The sequence below is a fragment of the Fundulus heteroclitus genome, chromosome 4, assembly GCF_011125445.2.
Source record: "Fundulus heteroclitus isolate FHET01 chromosome 4, MU-UCD_Fhet_4.1, whole genome shotgun sequence".
Lineage (NCBI taxonomy): Eukaryota > Metazoa > Chordata > Actinopteri > Cyprinodontiformes > Fundulidae > Fundulus > Fundulus heteroclitus.
Window position 1 is genome coordinate 30,254,957 of NC_046364.1, and position 16,610 is coordinate 30,271,566.

Genomic DNA, 16,610 nt, shown 5'->3' on the forward strand with positions numbered 1-16,610 from the left:
CCTTAAAGTTCTAGGGTTGGACATATTATGCAAATATCAAAGTTTATTTTGTGGTTAACATAAATTTTTGCATTTCAGATTCATTATTTTATTACACAAATAATCATGCAGTAGAATATGTGCTGTGTTTTTTGTCACGTGAGGTTGGATTTAAAAAATGGGTGTACCTTTTTTTGCAATGATTATTCATATTTTCTTTTTTAAATCCCAGACTTTATGCACAAAGAGTAGCTAGAAAACTCCACAACAAACAAATAGGAATTCAACTTCTTCCATCATTTGTTCTGTTAACGTTGCTATCTAAAAGCTCTGAGCAATTTACCTTGCAACCACAATGAATACAACTTTTAGTTATATCCTTTCAGGAATACATCATTTGTACATTGTGTGCAAAGAACAAAGCTGACTTGTAAATTACCGCTCTTAAGTTAAGCTGCAACTTTAAGTCCCCTGCTCTCAGATGCCTGTCCCTCATCCGCTCTGTAGTTGATTTAAATTGCACCTCAAGTGCAGCACAAGATTGCACTTTATATCAACTATTACTTCCTGGCTCTCATTGGGACACAGCACTTGTCCACTATAATTCATTCATGTGTGAGTTTTCATTTGAATTGTCCTAATTGCCAGGAAAATGTTTGACACTCAGGACGACTGATATTCATTGCACATGTTGCAAAACTTATGGAGCTCTTACTTTGATGTCAATAAAAATAATCCAGTTTATTTAGATATGTTGTTCAGCAAATTTCTCCTATTTCCTTGTTTTTATCCGACAGGCAAATAGAGAAAATATATGAAGATTCTCTCATATAATGTGTGTGTTAGACTTTAACTGAGGATGTTTCAAAAGTTCAGTGCCTTTCAAAATTATTAATACCCTTTAACAATTTTGACATTTTGTCACATTGCAACCAGTCTTTAGTTTACCGTGTTTAATACCAACACAAAATAGTGCATAACTATGAAGTAGAATAAAAGCATGTTTTGTATTGTACAAAGAAAAATAAGAGAAAAAGTGTAGCATGTGTTATATTCAGTCCAATTTTCTTTGATAAGATCAATCAGATCTAGTCCATATAGTTGTCTTCAGAAATCACCATGAGCACCTTTTCATTTGAAAATGCTATCTGTAGCCTAACCTTTCATTTGATGGGGTTATGGCACGGCTGCAACCCCGCCAAGACTTAGCATTGAAATTAAAATTACAGAGAACATTATTTAGAGGAGCATCCAAGAGGCCCATAGTAACTCTGGAGGAGTTGCAGTGATCCACAGCTCATAATAAAAGAGTAAGGACAATCATTGTTTGTGCGCTCTACAAATCTGGTATGTATGGAAAAGTAGAAGTAATTAAGCCAGTGTTAAAGTACATCTCACTTGCACTTTGCCACAAGCTTGGAAGGGGCCTTTGCGAAGATGTTGGAAAAAAATGCTTTATTGGTCTAGATTCAGAATGGTATGTGTAGCATAAACCTAACACTGCATGTCACCTTTGTAAAACAGGGTCACAACAGCAGAATGCTTAGGGTAGGCTATTCTTCACCAGTGACTTACAAGCTCATGAGAGTTAAAGGGTGAATGAATGGAGCTGAATACAAGGCAGTTCTGGATGAAAATCTGTTAAGGGCTGCAAAACACCTGAAACTGGGCTGTACGTTTATCTTTTTTGCCGGATACCAACCTGAACACACAGCCAGAACAGCAATGGAGTGGCTAAGATCATTGTGAGAATGTCCCAGTCAAAATCCAGCCCTATGTCCAATTTAGAATCTGAGGCTACACATGGCAGTTGCTACGTTTCCAATCTGAGCCAATCTGTTTCAGAAAAACGCAAAAATGTCGTCTCTAAATTTCCAAAACCAATTGAAGACACACCACAAATGACCTGCAACAACAATTACAGTGAACGGTTGCTCTGCAATTATCGAGTAAGCGGAAGCTGAATACAAAAACACTCCACACTTCTCAGATTTTTATTTGTTAAATATTTTTTAACAAATACCTTTTTCCATTACTTTCGTTTTGTCTGTCATATAACATCAAAACAAAATGTATTGAATTTTGTGTTTGTATGGTGACAGACAAGGTGTGCAAAAGCTCAACCAACAGTACTTTGGCAAGGCACCTTGAGTCCTTCATCCTCAAGGATGTGCAATGTGTGTTTTTCTTTATGTCTTTAGTAAAACTGTTTTCAGGTTCTTCTTGTCTTAAATCAGCACATTGATAGTTTTTATTTAACTCGCTCAGAAATGTGAACCTTTTTTTTCACTGGGTGCTTCCACACTTAGTCTCCAATGTAACATGAGTTCAAGAGCATCAATGTCTTTCCCCACAGTTCATTTGAGGAAATGGCTCTTCCTTCAGATCCTCAATTATGCACAACACATCTTATTTAAAAACAATCAATGAAACTTGATTTCCCCACAGCACGAGGGGATGACGCCAAAAGCTTTTGATTTGTTCTCCAGCGCGGGGCGGATTGTGGCCTTGAACTTGTGTTGAGTCATTCAGTGAGTCACCGCTTGAGTAAATCTCCTATTTAATTGTAAATATTGCATCCAATTTGGTGAATTCCCAGAGTGTGAAAAACATTCCAAAAGCCAGTCAAATCCAAATGTGTGCAAAACAGCAGAAATCCTTTACTTTGGAGACTCCTCATGCTGCCATGTTTGTCTTTTGGCGTCAACATTTCCTTTACATTCAGACATTTTGTGTAATTCTTTATCCATGGTGGTGATGGGGAATTATTCCTCTTCTGGATGTTAAGAACTTTACAGGAAATATTAGTTTTGACATTTTTGCAGCAACTGAATTCAGAGCAGCAGTAGTGTGCACTCAAACTCCTTTGTCCCAAAACAAACTACAAATCACGTCAACGTCTTCTATTGAGAGCGTCTTTCTGGAAAAGAGCAGAAATACAAAATCAAACTGCAGTTAGACATAAAACTGTGAGAATACTTGTTTGTTTTTATCAACGCTCATCGTCTTATAACAAATTTATAAAAAAGCAATCTCCTTTGACCTCATGCATTCGTGCGCATGCAGCAGCCTACCTGTTAGTGTTACATGCCATAACAGGCCAAGCCAGAGCAGGAATTTTACAAAGTTCTTCACATTTGTTCTGTCATCGCTCACTTTCACACGGCAGTCATCAGTTGCCCTCGCCCCCTCCCCTCTGTTAATGAGAAAGCAATTACCATTTGTCTTCCTCAGTCCCCGCGGCCTGGCAGCATTTCCCAAAATCTGCATCCTCACCTGCCTCCATGTCTGTGTCCGCCTCTCTCTCAGTCTCTTCCAACCTTGCACCTCTTCTCCTTTCCACTGTGGCTGCAGACTCGCTCTCCTTCTCCATCCTCTATGCAGCCTCTCTCTTTCGCTCCTCCCACCTCTGAGCTCTAGGCTGTTCTGGGTTTTAGACGGATCACTCTCACAAAGCCTGATCAATACAGGTATTGATCTGCTGGCAAAATGTTTATAAAATCATTATGGGCAACAGCAGTTCAGTGGGGACGGGAGGCGGGGCCACGAGACAGCCAACATTCCCCGCCATTCGCCTGCGAGAGAGCCTGCACAGTTCTGATTGGCCGCCTGCCTCGTGCCATCCCAGAGAGAGGACTGGTACATTTTGCCTCGCTTTGCTGTCTTTGCTTGGTGTACAGCAATCCCTCAACAACACTTTCTAGACAACAGAAGTTTTGATCAGCTCTTTAATATATGTAAGCTATTTTACTCTGCCTACAAGCTTTCATTTGTTGATTCACTGTCTTGTAGATCAGTTTTTTTTCCTGTAAAAAAATGTAGAAAAACAAAAATAAAAAAACAGGTTTTCTGCAGTGCCATCCTGATTATTGCCCAGTTTTTCTGTTATGACCAGCCCAGAAGTCTCATACCTGCCCCATAACACACACACACACACACACACACACACACACACACACACACACACACACACACACACACACACACACACACACACACACACACACACACACACACACACACACACACACACACACACACACAAAATGTACAGTTTACAATAAATAAAATGATATAGTTTCATTGAGGTCTTGTCTGTTTTCCAGTTGTGGGGTTGTTTTGCATCTACCACAGCAGCACACCAGCCACAGCGGCCTTCTGTGCTGTCATACAGCAATAACAATCTGTTGCTTTGCTTGGGAAAGACTGACGGGGCAGTCAACTCGAAACACCACAACACTTCAGCTCTGCAGATTCATTGCTTTCTGAATGCTTTTAATCCGCAAACGTGCTTTTGCTTGTGTCTTGTTGATCAATGATGTATGAGATCTTCGTTAAACAGAGATCGTTGCAGCATGCAGCACAACGTAGTGTAAATCGTTCCAGAAACATAACTCTTGTTGAAGCAGACAAACATCTGTGAGCCATAAGGCCAGGCAGCCAGCATGACCCGGAGTCAACCTTACCACTCTGGGACGTCTGACTAGGTCTGCTCTCCTCCCTCTCTGGCACCAATCCGAAAACCCAGATGTCCAGACGCTGGCTCAGACCGCAATGTCTGGTCCTCCCCATCTTCTATTAAGGGACAAGCGTCAAACAAATTATGGGAGATATTACATACCACACCAACTGCTTAAGTGTTGCATATTTTAATTTGCATGCTTCTGCTTTGGCCAATGTGTAGGGAAAGCATATTATTTCCACACTTGCTTAGGGAGACATACATTTGCGAGCATATCCAAAAAGTGTCACTCACACGTACGCTGCAAAGTGGTGATTACTCTAACACGTTCAGAACCGGCCACAGACCATTCATTACCATAACATGTTGCAATGAAGTTTAATCCCTCATCATGTTGTCTGTGGTTGGAGAGCACAGTGTGGCTGTTATCCTCCTCTACTCCAGATGTCTCCCAGGCTGTGTCTCTTCGGTGCCGCACTAGACTGAACACATGAAATTCAGTATGGCACATTTAGACGTTTCCTTCCATTTTTTTTTTCCATCCCAGCTTTTCTTTCCCCTCATAAAATCATTTTGACCCTATCCATCTTTGTTTCTTGCCTTCCTCCCTGATCCCATTTTCCACCTTCTGTTCCTTCTTCCACAGACCCTCCCATCTTCACAAGAGTATGTTATTTATTTCATCTGAAAGCAGAGGCTCTTTGGTGCATGCTTCTCACAGAAATCAATTTCAGCTCAGACAGCATAACCAAACAAAGCACTACACTCATTTCAGCACGGGCAGAGTTGTAACCCATCTCTCTCATTTTCTCCCTCCTGCTCCTTTATTGGAAGACATTTTGTTCTCACTCTGATGCCATTATGTCAATCACTGCAGACATGTGGTGATGTGTGGATGCAGCTGCTAAATGAGTCATGGCAAGCAATGATCATAAGAGACTGCAGAGTTTATATATGTGCTAATGTGTTTTTTTGCATATGATTTTCACCTTTTTCTCCGCATGAATATTTTAAAATTGTCTGGGGTTTTTTCTCTCTCTCTCTGATACGTGTGCGTGCGTGAAGCCTTTCGTGTTTGTTGGTGAGACTTTTTAATTTGGTATTTTCTCCACCGCATTACAAGACGGCAACATTTGGCGTAAACCAAAAGCGGAATTCTTGCACCGTTGTATGAATGAGAGACGGGAGCTTCCAACTCTCCTCTGCCAGCAGCCCTCAATGTACCCAAGTTGAGACCACCAGTTAATGCAGCTGTTGGATCGGCCTCTTTCCTCGCGCTGCCTTTATTGATTTCAGTCAGACACAGAGACAGACAGAAAGAAAGGGCCTTTTCAGGAAGAAGTTAAATGGTCAAGTAGCGGGTGGAGGGTGGCTTTCACCACTTTATTGACGAGGTGGAAAAATGTCACTATTATGGAGGCCCCTTGCAGCAGATAGTGAGCTGATTGGATGAGTGGCCCCAGGTCAGAGTGGAGCACATTCCCCCCGCAACCAAACGAGAGCAAACAAAAGGGCAGCGTAATCCGCTTGAATTGCAGGTGAGATTTCTCTCCACCAGGCCTCTCTTTATGCCACATTTCTCTGGATGCATGAGTGTATGTGAATGTAGACCGTGGCCTGATCTCTGGTGAACTTCTCCCCACTGAACGGCTCTCAAAGCATTGTACGTAACATAGATGATGAAGCTGTACCACAGATTCATACCCATACCTGATGAAAATGGGTTGAAGATGAAAAAAAACTGATCCAACTCAAGGATGTCCCACCACACCCCAATTCCTCAAATGCACATCAGCTAGGAAAGACAGAATGGAGCTCTTTTCATAACCAACATGGATGGGTTGTTCCAACAGCTTTGTCTTCAAGTAATACGATGAAGAAATCTGGTGCCTTCACATGTTGCATGCACTTTGATGATGCTATAGTTGGGTTTAAACAAGCCAAGCAATCCTCATTTGGTCATTTTGTCTTTTTAACCAATTGTACCTTCTTCTGTTACCCCTATAATCCTTATCTACAGTACGTTCTATATTTACGTGGGCAAGCCCACTTCTGTTAAATTCCCAGGAAGTAGTTTACTCACATGCTGAATCACATCAGAATACAGAAAGTTAGGCATTCAACAAGGTTTATTTACAAAGCAAGGGCTAGGAATAGAGTGGTCTGGTAATTTGGTTCAGTGATACTGGGGAAGAGAGAAGACAGTTTAGTTGAGACAAGAGACAATTTGATGAGGAATCTTCTGAAGTAAGCTGAAACAGCTTACTGTGGGAGTGAGGCTGATAGAGGTTGAGAGGGGTTGGTAATCCTGGTGGAAGTTTGAGTGGGAGGTGAGGTGGGTTCGTTTACAAGTAGATCTCCAGTCAGAATGGAGCAGATAGAGGCTTGAGTTGGTGACAGGGGCTAAACAGAGGGAGTCGAAAAATGGGCAGGCAGGGACCTGCAGAGAGCGACTGTGGATGGCTTTCTGGTAGACAACAAACATGAAAGGTTCTCAAGGAAAGGAACCAGGGTAGGAGTGGAACCAAAAGAAATTCACCTGAAAGGCACATAGATCCCAGTTGATGACCTTGAGGAAAGTAAGGTAAAAATATAAATACTCTCAAAAAAGGCAGTCATAAAACACTCAGACAGGTATTTTGGCTTAGGTAAACAACATCTTTTGCACTGCAGAGCCAAGGGAGACTTTCAATGAGAAAACCACTGCTGACCAAACAAAACCCTAAAGGCCCGTCTCGTATTTGCCAAAAATACATCTAGACGATCTTTGATACTTTTGGGAGAATTTTCTCTGGACTAGACAAGATAGAGACCCTGGGGCAGGACATTAAGCTGGCAGTCCATGCTTGAAAACCCTCCAATGTGACTGAATTTAGCTAATTGTGGTGCATCCAGTGGTGGTTGGTTAAAGAGGCCTAGTCACATACTGTGACATATACTGTACAGTAGTTCACTCTGATTGCATACAAAGGTTTTCCGATTAAATTATCGCCCCCTGTTGGGAAATTATAATTTATTTCTGTGTTCTACTCTTTGTTTTGGCTGTATTTGTTAGTAAACAAAGTACTTTTATTTATATTTACCATAACAAGACCAAGTGATCGGAAGTATGAGTACAACGAGTAAACAAGGAGAAGCAATGGAGCTGAGTGAGTCAGCAATGCCCAGCGGAGGTGCAAAAAAAAAGAGGTTAAGTAACTCTATCCCTGTAGATCGGGTTGGTCTTCGACCACGGCAAGCGGTCTACGGTCTCTTACAGTAGCTGCGTCAATGTCGCCATCTTGCTTTGTGATAGTTTTGCGGTACTGCTGGCCGATGGCACAACAATGTTTTTGGATGCATCTGAAACGGTCTAATTGGTAAGGACTCTTCAGCCAAAATGGAAGTGAGTCAGCGTTGTCCATAAATGCTGTTCGAAAAGTGCAGTCAGTAAAGAAGGAGCTAGGAAAAGGAGCCTGTATGCTTCCTATCATAGTTCCTTTAGCATAGGGAGCTCACAATGTCCCTTACAGTCACTAAGGAGCTTTAAGGAATCCCACAAGTTTTTGCGTGACATGACATATTAGCACAGCCCACCTCACGGAAATGAATGACAATCTCTGGAGAGGAGAAGGCACACTTTGTAGTTCTTTTTTAGAAGGCTGTAGGCTGGGATTTGACTAGAATCAGTGTGTTTACATTGTGTAATGACGTACGAGTTAAAGGCTGTCAGACCTCGGAAAAGCAGTCTGAAGCTCCTTTCCTCCCCATAATAGAGTTCTTACTGTTGACTTCATGAAAGGTCAAGGAACAGGAGGTAGGAACAGGAATTAGAAAATTTCGGATGCAGATAGAATTTGCTGATCGCGTCCTATGCAAAATTCTTTTCAGGTTCAAAAAAGACTAAGGATTATCATGATGAATGCTTAGCATATATTGTTTTGTTTGAAGATGTGTGTGTGTGTATGTATATATATATATATATATATATATATATATATATATATATATATATATATATTTTTTTTTCTTTTTTTTCTTTTATGGTTGAAATAAATGACTAAGCCCCTTTTAAAGTAACAACAGGGTTAGGGTTAGTACTGTCAAAGGGGTCTAAATCTCTAATATCAATAAATATGAATACTTGTAACTTTGAATAAAATAAATGTATTATACAATCAAACTTTTTTTCAGCTTTTAGGCAATTCTCTGGTAGACAAGCAGTCACACAATACTGTGTCTGGCTGCATGGGAGACTGCTACGTATGAAAGAAATGTATGTCAGACAGGCGTTGCAGTCAGAAAGATGAGGGTGATGGTGGATCTTGAATAAGACTCTAATAGGATGGGAGGAGACAGACATTTGTTCCTGCAGACAGCCACTTTTAAGAATCTGACTAAAGAGCTTCCGAATACAATATGCATGTAGCCTTCCCGTCTATTTAGGGCTTTTTAAAGTTTGAGAGAAAGCAACATTTCTCTAAGTGCAGGAAAACCTAAAGCAAACTGTATTATTTACCACCAAGCAGGTGTCTCATTTTCTGATTTCCACAAAAAGGCAATCAAAAAGTATTGTAGAGAATTAATCAGAAAAAAAATGAAAAGCAAACTATACGGTAGGAAATTAGCAAAGAAGTAAATGTTGTGCAGGTTATAAAAATGAAATTAGAGTGACTTGTGAGTCTTGTCCTTAACAGAGATGCAGTTGTGAGTCCTGACAAACGGTTCAAATACAAGCCACCGTGCCTGCTGACGTCAATCAGTCTAATTAGCCCGGCATATCCTCTGTTTAGCCCCGCCTAGAAGCACAAGACAGACCTCTGGAAAGGTCAGCATGCCACAGCAGAGACAGAGCTGTGCTTAAACAGAAGCGAAATGGTTTCTTTTCCAAATTGATTCCTGTTCAAATCAGACAAGACTATATCGTGTTGAGCCACTTAAGGACTTAATGGAAAAGCAGCAGTCGCTATTAAGGGGGCTTTTAAAACAAGACATTAACAAACAAAAACTGCTCTGGTGACATCTGGACCTGGGCCCAAAGAGCAGCTTGTCACATGTAAGATCTTCCCGTCTCTATCTTCATCTGTTTCTGGTCTCTCTCCTCTACGTTGTCTCTTGTATCTCCTGCTCTGCTTGAGACACAGTCTGTACAACCAAATGTGGACACGCAGACTCGGAAGAACAGAACAGAACAGATGAAATTTATCATAACTCTGTTGGAAACTTTTTCACCACGCTTGGTAAAACTTGAAATATCACTTATCTTGTGTTGACACAAAACTGTATGAAATAAATATTTTCTCTTTGTTCTCACAAAGTAAACCAAGTACCATTAACACCGGACCCCCGGGGCACTATATCTGTTTTACACCCTCTTTTTAAAAAAAAAAGAAAAAAAAAAAACAATAGACATGTCACAGTCATGTATACATAGAGGGAAACATCTGAGTTTGCCAACACCCACACGCAGGCATCTGCATAGTGCATGTTCACCACCTCCCTTTTACTGAATGCATAATATATGTAATGAAATAATGTTTCCAGTGGGGATGGTTTTGGCTGGGGGATGGAGATGTGTGGTGAATATCAATTTGCCTACCCCCAGACTCCCTGGTTCAATTGGCGTGATGGTAGGGGGTAAATGAATATGTGGAAGTCAGAGAAGCTTTATCCCTCTGCCCAAAGCAACAGTGGATAGAGGCGGGGTCCTTGACAGGCTCTATCCAAACTTGTAAACTCAAGGTTTTTACAGTCAAAACTGATGGTGTTCTCTTCTGATTAAATTATTTTCTAAAAAGCACTATTTACTCCCTGCTAGACTTGACAACCACTTTTTAAATTACATATTATAAAAAATAGTTTGAAATTTTGTAAAATGAAGGCAATGCCAGTTCCTGGCCAGATCAACTGCAGCTCCATGCAAAAGGATTCATAGCCATTGAACGTTTCACGTTTTGTCACATCACAACCCACAAAATGCTGTGCATTTTAGTGAGATTCTATGTGACAGACCAACACATAGTATTAACACAAAACACGTGACCTGCCTGTAGCTCAGTGTACTCTGTGTCTACGTAAAAAAACGGAACCAAAGCGTTTGCCTTCAGGAATTACGTGATCATTAAATGTAGTCCAACTGTGTGTAACTTTAACTCAGTGTAAATACATCTATTCCAGCGAGAACTGTGAGGCAGCTAGAGGACAGTGAACAAACAGCAACATGAAGACCAAGAAACACAGAAGAGAGGTTAGGGGCGAAGTTAAAAGTTTATTTTCACGAGCGAAACTGAAATTTGTCTCAGCTTTCTTTACACACAGGTAATATTTCAGGTACGTTTTGAATGCTAGCAAGGTGTAAATAGTTATGCTTACATGGACGTCATAAAAATGCGGCATGTAAACACGCCAGTCGGAATACTGTTAGCAGATTAAGCTCAAATGAAATGAAATCGTATCCCAAATAAGACGGGTTCATGCTTTATCATCTTTAATCTAATCAGCGTCCATCTACTCACGATTGTTTCAATCATGTTGCTGTTGTGTTCTTAGTTTTTGTCGTTCGTGTTATTTGTTTTTAATGTGTATATGGACTACAAGTCTGTTAAATAGATAAATAAATGCATGCTATTTGGATTGGGGCAAACTACCCTGACTGAGCATGTGTGCCTTATGTCAATGTGACATATTTCCACCATCAGTTGCTAGACTCTATGGCAGGGAAGCAAAATGTTAATTTCCTCCTGGTCTCACATCCTGTAATGTAGGAATAACAGCAGCATGTGTTGATTAGCCTGTAGCTTTACTAGGGAGTGCAGTAACGTCTCAACAGTTCTTAGGACCTGGCCTGAGTCCAATTTGGGTGCTCAGAAAAAACTGAACAAACTTTCTTCCGCTTTTGTTTGTTCTTGTTTTTTCAGCCCAGACATAACTTCTTCAGTGTTTTTTTTTAAGGGAAATTTTACAACTATGTGCATGTCAGAGTGGTTCTTTTCTGAATGAAGCCTCGTCAAGAAATAATTGATTTTGCGCCCATTTAAGCAATCTATTCAAATTATTTTGCCTTTTTCAATCCGAACACATTTCAATCTGATCAAGTAACTTTATGCATGTAAATATAGCTAGTGTACTGCACCCAAAGTGGAAGCTGATTCCAGAGCAGAGGGGCCTTTGTATGTAGTGAAAAGGGTTTTGTAGTGAAATCAGAATTTCAAACCGAACTCTTGATGACCTTTGAGGTTTCCCAGAGAATACTGTTGAAAAAACAGCACCCTGAAAACCAAGGGGCACAGCTGAGAGGTCAGGGACCAAGTTTTTAAAAAGTTTATAGCAGAACCACATTTTAAAACAACATACCATGCTTTGAGAATCTCATGGAGTACCACTGAATCCATCGTATGCAACCCTAACGGGACACGGGTGGCCAAGGACAGTCTTAGTCAGACGAGGACTCAAGAGCTTCATGGTAACTCTGGAGGCGCTGCAGAGATCCTTAGCTCCAGTGAATAATCTATCAGCACCACAAATATTACTCATGCACTTCACAACTTTGGTCATCAGGGAAGAATGAGAAAAAGAAAGCCATTGTCGACCAAATGCTATACAAAGTCTTGTTTAGAGTTGCAGGGTTAGGGACACCAAAGCCTATCTGTTTGGCCTACATGAAAGCTGCTATGTGTTTTTCACGAAAAACATGGTGGTGGCTGCAGAGGAAAACCATTTCAAAACTGCAAATGACTTGGAACTTGGTTGGGGGTTTACCTTAGATGGTATCCATTCCTAAACCTATAGCCAGAGCTACAATGGATCAAAGCATATTCATGTGTTTCTATGGGCCAGTCAAGGTCCATACCTACATCCAACTGGGAATCTGTGGCAATGCATGAAATCTGCTGTTCATTGATGCACTCCATCCAGTCTGACCAAGCTTACGCCCTTGGCAATCAGACCAAGGGCTGCGTACAGATACACACCACATTTTCAGATTTTTATTTTTGAAAACTACGTCTCATTTGCCTTCTACTTTATAAATATTCACTATTTTGTGTTGGTCTATAACATAACATCCCAATAAAAGAACAGTAATGCGTAATCTGGAATTGGTAAGTCACAGTATATAAATATAATGTGCAGAGGCTTAAACCTGTTTTGGACAACACATTCCATGAGATCACAATGAAAATCTGCAAGGAGACAAATTACTTCCCCCTCTGTGCCTCACCTTGACTGACTCCAGTGTGCTCATCTGTTCCATCTTGCCTGACTGAAAAGGCTGCGCCTCTCTGTCAGCCGAGGCTTTGATGTTTTAAACATTACCATTAATAATGTTTTCAGCATCAGAATTAATTGCTTCGCTACTGTGTCCTGTTCTCTTCATCCTAAATGGAGGCATGCATAAATCAAGCCTAACTACCTTTGTCTTGAAATTTTGAGGTCAGGAATTTGGGATGAGACCAAACTTTTGTGCCCGTAAAGTTCTGTCAGTGTGTCTGATGGGAGCTTGTGAGACCTATGCAGTCATGTTATGAATTTGTTGGTTCAATTGATTACATGTTGAAGCATCTGCCATTTGTGCTCATTGTAAACTAAGCTAAGTTGCACAGCTTAATGAATTGGAAGAGGTTTTTTAATTTGTTAGCGTTTTTGTGATCTTTCAGTCTTTGGCTAAAAGCTGGGGAAACAGACTAAATACAGAATGCATTACATTTTGGCCTGATTACTATACTACTATGGTTGTCAATTTATTCTTCAACAAAACCAGAAATATGGGACCTGTCAACGCTTTGGTTCTGGGATGTCGCTCATAGCAGGATGTGGCAACCTTTTTAAGTTTGAATCAGTCGTTGGAGATATATTTTTGTGACTTCCAGATGTTCTGTTATCTATAATTCCCAGCTGTGTTCAGAGAGTTTAAATGAGCTGGAAAGTTCCTGTCCAAGTTCTGTTACACTCATCAGGCTTTGGGAGATGTAATTACTGCCTTTTTCAATCCACGTCGCTTGGCAACTCCTTCCTAAATAAACACACACATAAAAATCTCTTCCATTTTCATTTAGCCACACCTCTTATACACCAAACACCTCCTCTGGAGTGGCTTTGGCCGTGTCCATGATGCGGGGGCCCTGTAATCTGAAGACAGGGTGAGGAATGTGTGAAGCATCCAAGGAAACATGAACTGCTATTTTCCCACAAGTATGAAAAAATAGAGGTTACGGCTGTGGAATCTTTCTGACGCAACCGGTTAGTGGGATGGCCTTGGTACATTTGGGATTTGGACAGGGGCTTAGGCCAGGGTGTTGTTAAAGTCTTAGGACTTAAAGATCTAAACTGGGTAAGCAAGAGAGCTGCTGACGAAGGTGAAAATCAGACGAGCAAAACTGGAGGAAAACATTGCATGAACTGCTGGATGGCCCCTAGTGGAAGCACTCAATTGTTCCAGCCTATTTCATTTTTTAACAGGCATCTATGGGGCACCAAATTAATTGTTTGTTGGTCAAACAATCATTAGAAACGCAGACACCAGGGTGGCTTTTCCAGAGCTGTGAGTGGGAGCAAAGAGCTAAACCAGGAGAAAGCATCACTGAAGAGGTCCCAAGAGCTCTTGCTGGAGACCCAAATGATTACCACTCTTCTGTTGGCTCTGCAATTCCTCATGCATTAGGCAGAAGATAAAATTCCCAAACACAGAAACGGAGCAAACTTCAATGAGTCCGTTACTTTCCTGATCTAATTATGTCTGCCTCCATAATCACTGTTATATTCATCACAGTACTACACATTTATAGGTTCTGGTTTCATCATACTCTAATCTCACTCTGGAATTCCCAAGCAGGAAGACAAAGCATGAAATGGAGTATATAGAAAGAAGTGCCCCCATATGTTTTGATGTCAAGGATGCCATTAGGGTGGAGCTGCTGCTTTCATTTTTTACTAGATTTTCAGACTCTGCGGATATAATCCATTCAGTTTAGTTTTAACCTTAGCCTTGTCAATGTCTTGGTCTCAGCTGAGCCTTGGACCAGGTTCTGGGCCCAAACTACAAATAAAACCAAATATTTACACGGTGCATAAAAAGGCACAGCCTTTTTTTTGTTGTTGGAAAGATCTGACTTTAAATCAGATGAAACCTTTTTTCAGTTATAGTTAAGAAATTGTATTTTCTAAATGCCAAATTAATGAAAAGGATCAGTTTTTGTCTTGTTTTTTATTGCTTTCTTAAACGTGAGATGTTTCCATGAACTAAGCTTACTTGGCCTTTAACTTATTTAGGAAATCCCAGGTAATAAGGTTATCAGTTTGACTTCGAGGCAAACCTGTGGATGTCATTTAAGGTACATCTCACACCGCTCTTACTTGTGGGACGTAGTAGAAAGATATCAGGAGGACAACTGTGGACCTTGACAAGTCTAGTTAAGCATCATGTGCTGTTTTCAGATACCTGAAGGTGCCGTGTCCAGCTGTTAAAACTTGACGTAAGTGAAACCATCATGGGAGATCATCCTAGTTCAAGAAGGAGATGGCTTCTGTGTCCGAGAGCAAAAGAGCTGAGTTATGCGTATCAACCCTAGAACAAGAGTCCAATGCCTTGTGAAGATGCTGGCTGAATCTGTTAAGTGTTTTTTATCCACAATCAAATAAGTAATTTTCCATAATGGGTGAAAAGCTACTCTGCCAGAAAGAAGTCATTACACCCAAAGCAACCTGTGGTCTACGGAAGCTTAAAACTAAAGGGTATGGTTATAATGACCATGGTTACTTTTGAAAGAAAAAGGTGGACACTTGCAAGCCTGATAATTGTGAAGTATGGGGAACAACAGCATCACATGTGGCCTTTCTCTGCAGGACGGGCTGAGGATAGAACGTTTTGCTGAAATGTTGATCTCTGTCCCCTAGAAATGTTCTGGACAGAGCTGAAACAGTGTGTGTGAGCAAGGCGACCTACTAACCTGAATCAGTTACAAGGGTTCTGTCAGGAAGAGTGGGCCAAGAGTTCAGCTGTCTACTTTGAGAAGCTTATGCAAGGATACCCTAAATGATTCACCAAAGTCATACAGTTGAAAAGGCTATTCCACCAATTGTTAAGTTTCAGTAAACGTCTGACATTGAAGAAAGCTCGACGTCATATATATGTGTTTACTTTGGCATTCAGCAAAGATAAAACATTTTCATGATCCTTTCCACTTAAACAGTGAACTTAAACAATTTAAATCTGTATCAAAGTTGGGGAGCGTGTCTCTTTATGTCACATATGTACATTTCCGGCTTCAACTGTATCTCTTCATCCCTTTGATATTGCAGCCCCAACACAAATTCCCTCTCTTTCTTTTCTTTCTCTAAATACCTCCTTTCCAACTCGCTGTTGCTCCACAAGAACCCGCTGCCTCCTGTTCTGTGCCCCCACAGTGTTGCTCCCAGTATTTGGATATATATTTAACACCCACATGTGAGGCCTGGTAGAAGTGCCTTGGGAATGGAAAGGAAAACAAGCATGCCCTCTGTCCTGGTCCTTTGGAGCTGACCTGCTATAAATACCTCCGGGTGGCGCGCCAGTTCCTGCACCAGTGGCATGGGAACCTCTCCCTCTCCTCTGGTCCATTGCTTGACCACTCATGTCTTGTCTGGGAAGCTTGGAAGCCTTTCGCCAACAGGCTGGCCTAAGGGGTGGGTGGGTGGATGGGTGAGAAGGTGTGTGCAATGTGTACTGTGCAGAAAAAAAAAGAAACAGAAAAAGCAGGGCTTTGTATCGCATTGATGGTCTTCCTGTTTGTTTTGTCTGCTACTTATAGGAGCATCCCCATGTCTTTCCGCATTCTCCCTTCCTGTCATCTCCCTTTTCAAAAGACTTCATGTATACTGCATTTATTCTGTTTTTCCTTATGAAGATTGTATGAATATGTGCTTTTCAAAGAGTTTAAAAAAAAAGGAGAACCCCCACCCCCCACCCACCCACCCCAATGCTGCGGTGAAGTGTTTGTTATGTTACTCCCCCAAAAATTGATTTCGACTTTTCAAAGGCTTGTTCTTCGCAACGCTGTCTCCCCGTTTCGATGCACGACAGGCTTAACTCATATTCCCAGAGTTTGAGGTAATAGTTTTAAACTGACAGACTAAACATACTCCCCGGCTATTCCACCTCTATGGAGTGAATAGTTCCACATGCACAAACATACACGCAAAAACGCTGTGAATGATT

At 41.0% G+C, this 16,610-nt stretch overlaps 1 protein-coding gene and 1 long non-coding RNA gene across 7 annotated transcripts in view; one reads left to right on the forward strand and one right to left on the reverse strand.

Moving 5' to 3' along the window:
- Positions 1–16,610, forward strand: part of zfhx3 (zinc finger homeobox 3) — a 357,317-nt gene that overhangs the window by 157,594 nt on the left and 183,113 nt on the right. The gene's annotated exons all lie outside the window — the stretch shown is intronic.
- LOC110366585 lies at positions 198–16,025 on the reverse strand. Of its 2 annotated transcripts, XR_004930931.1 has the most exons (5): positions 15,937–16,025; positions 4,799–4,923; positions 4,446–4,554; positions 3,198–3,457; positions 198–2,899 (listed from the first exon to the last, which is right to left on the reverse strand). It is a non-coding gene; the product is annotated as an uncharacterized LOC110366585 (long non-coding RNA). The 2 variants fall into 2 exon arrangements; XR_004930930.1 differs by lacking the exon at positions 15,937–16,025 and having other exon boundaries at positions 199–2,899; positions 4,799–6,543.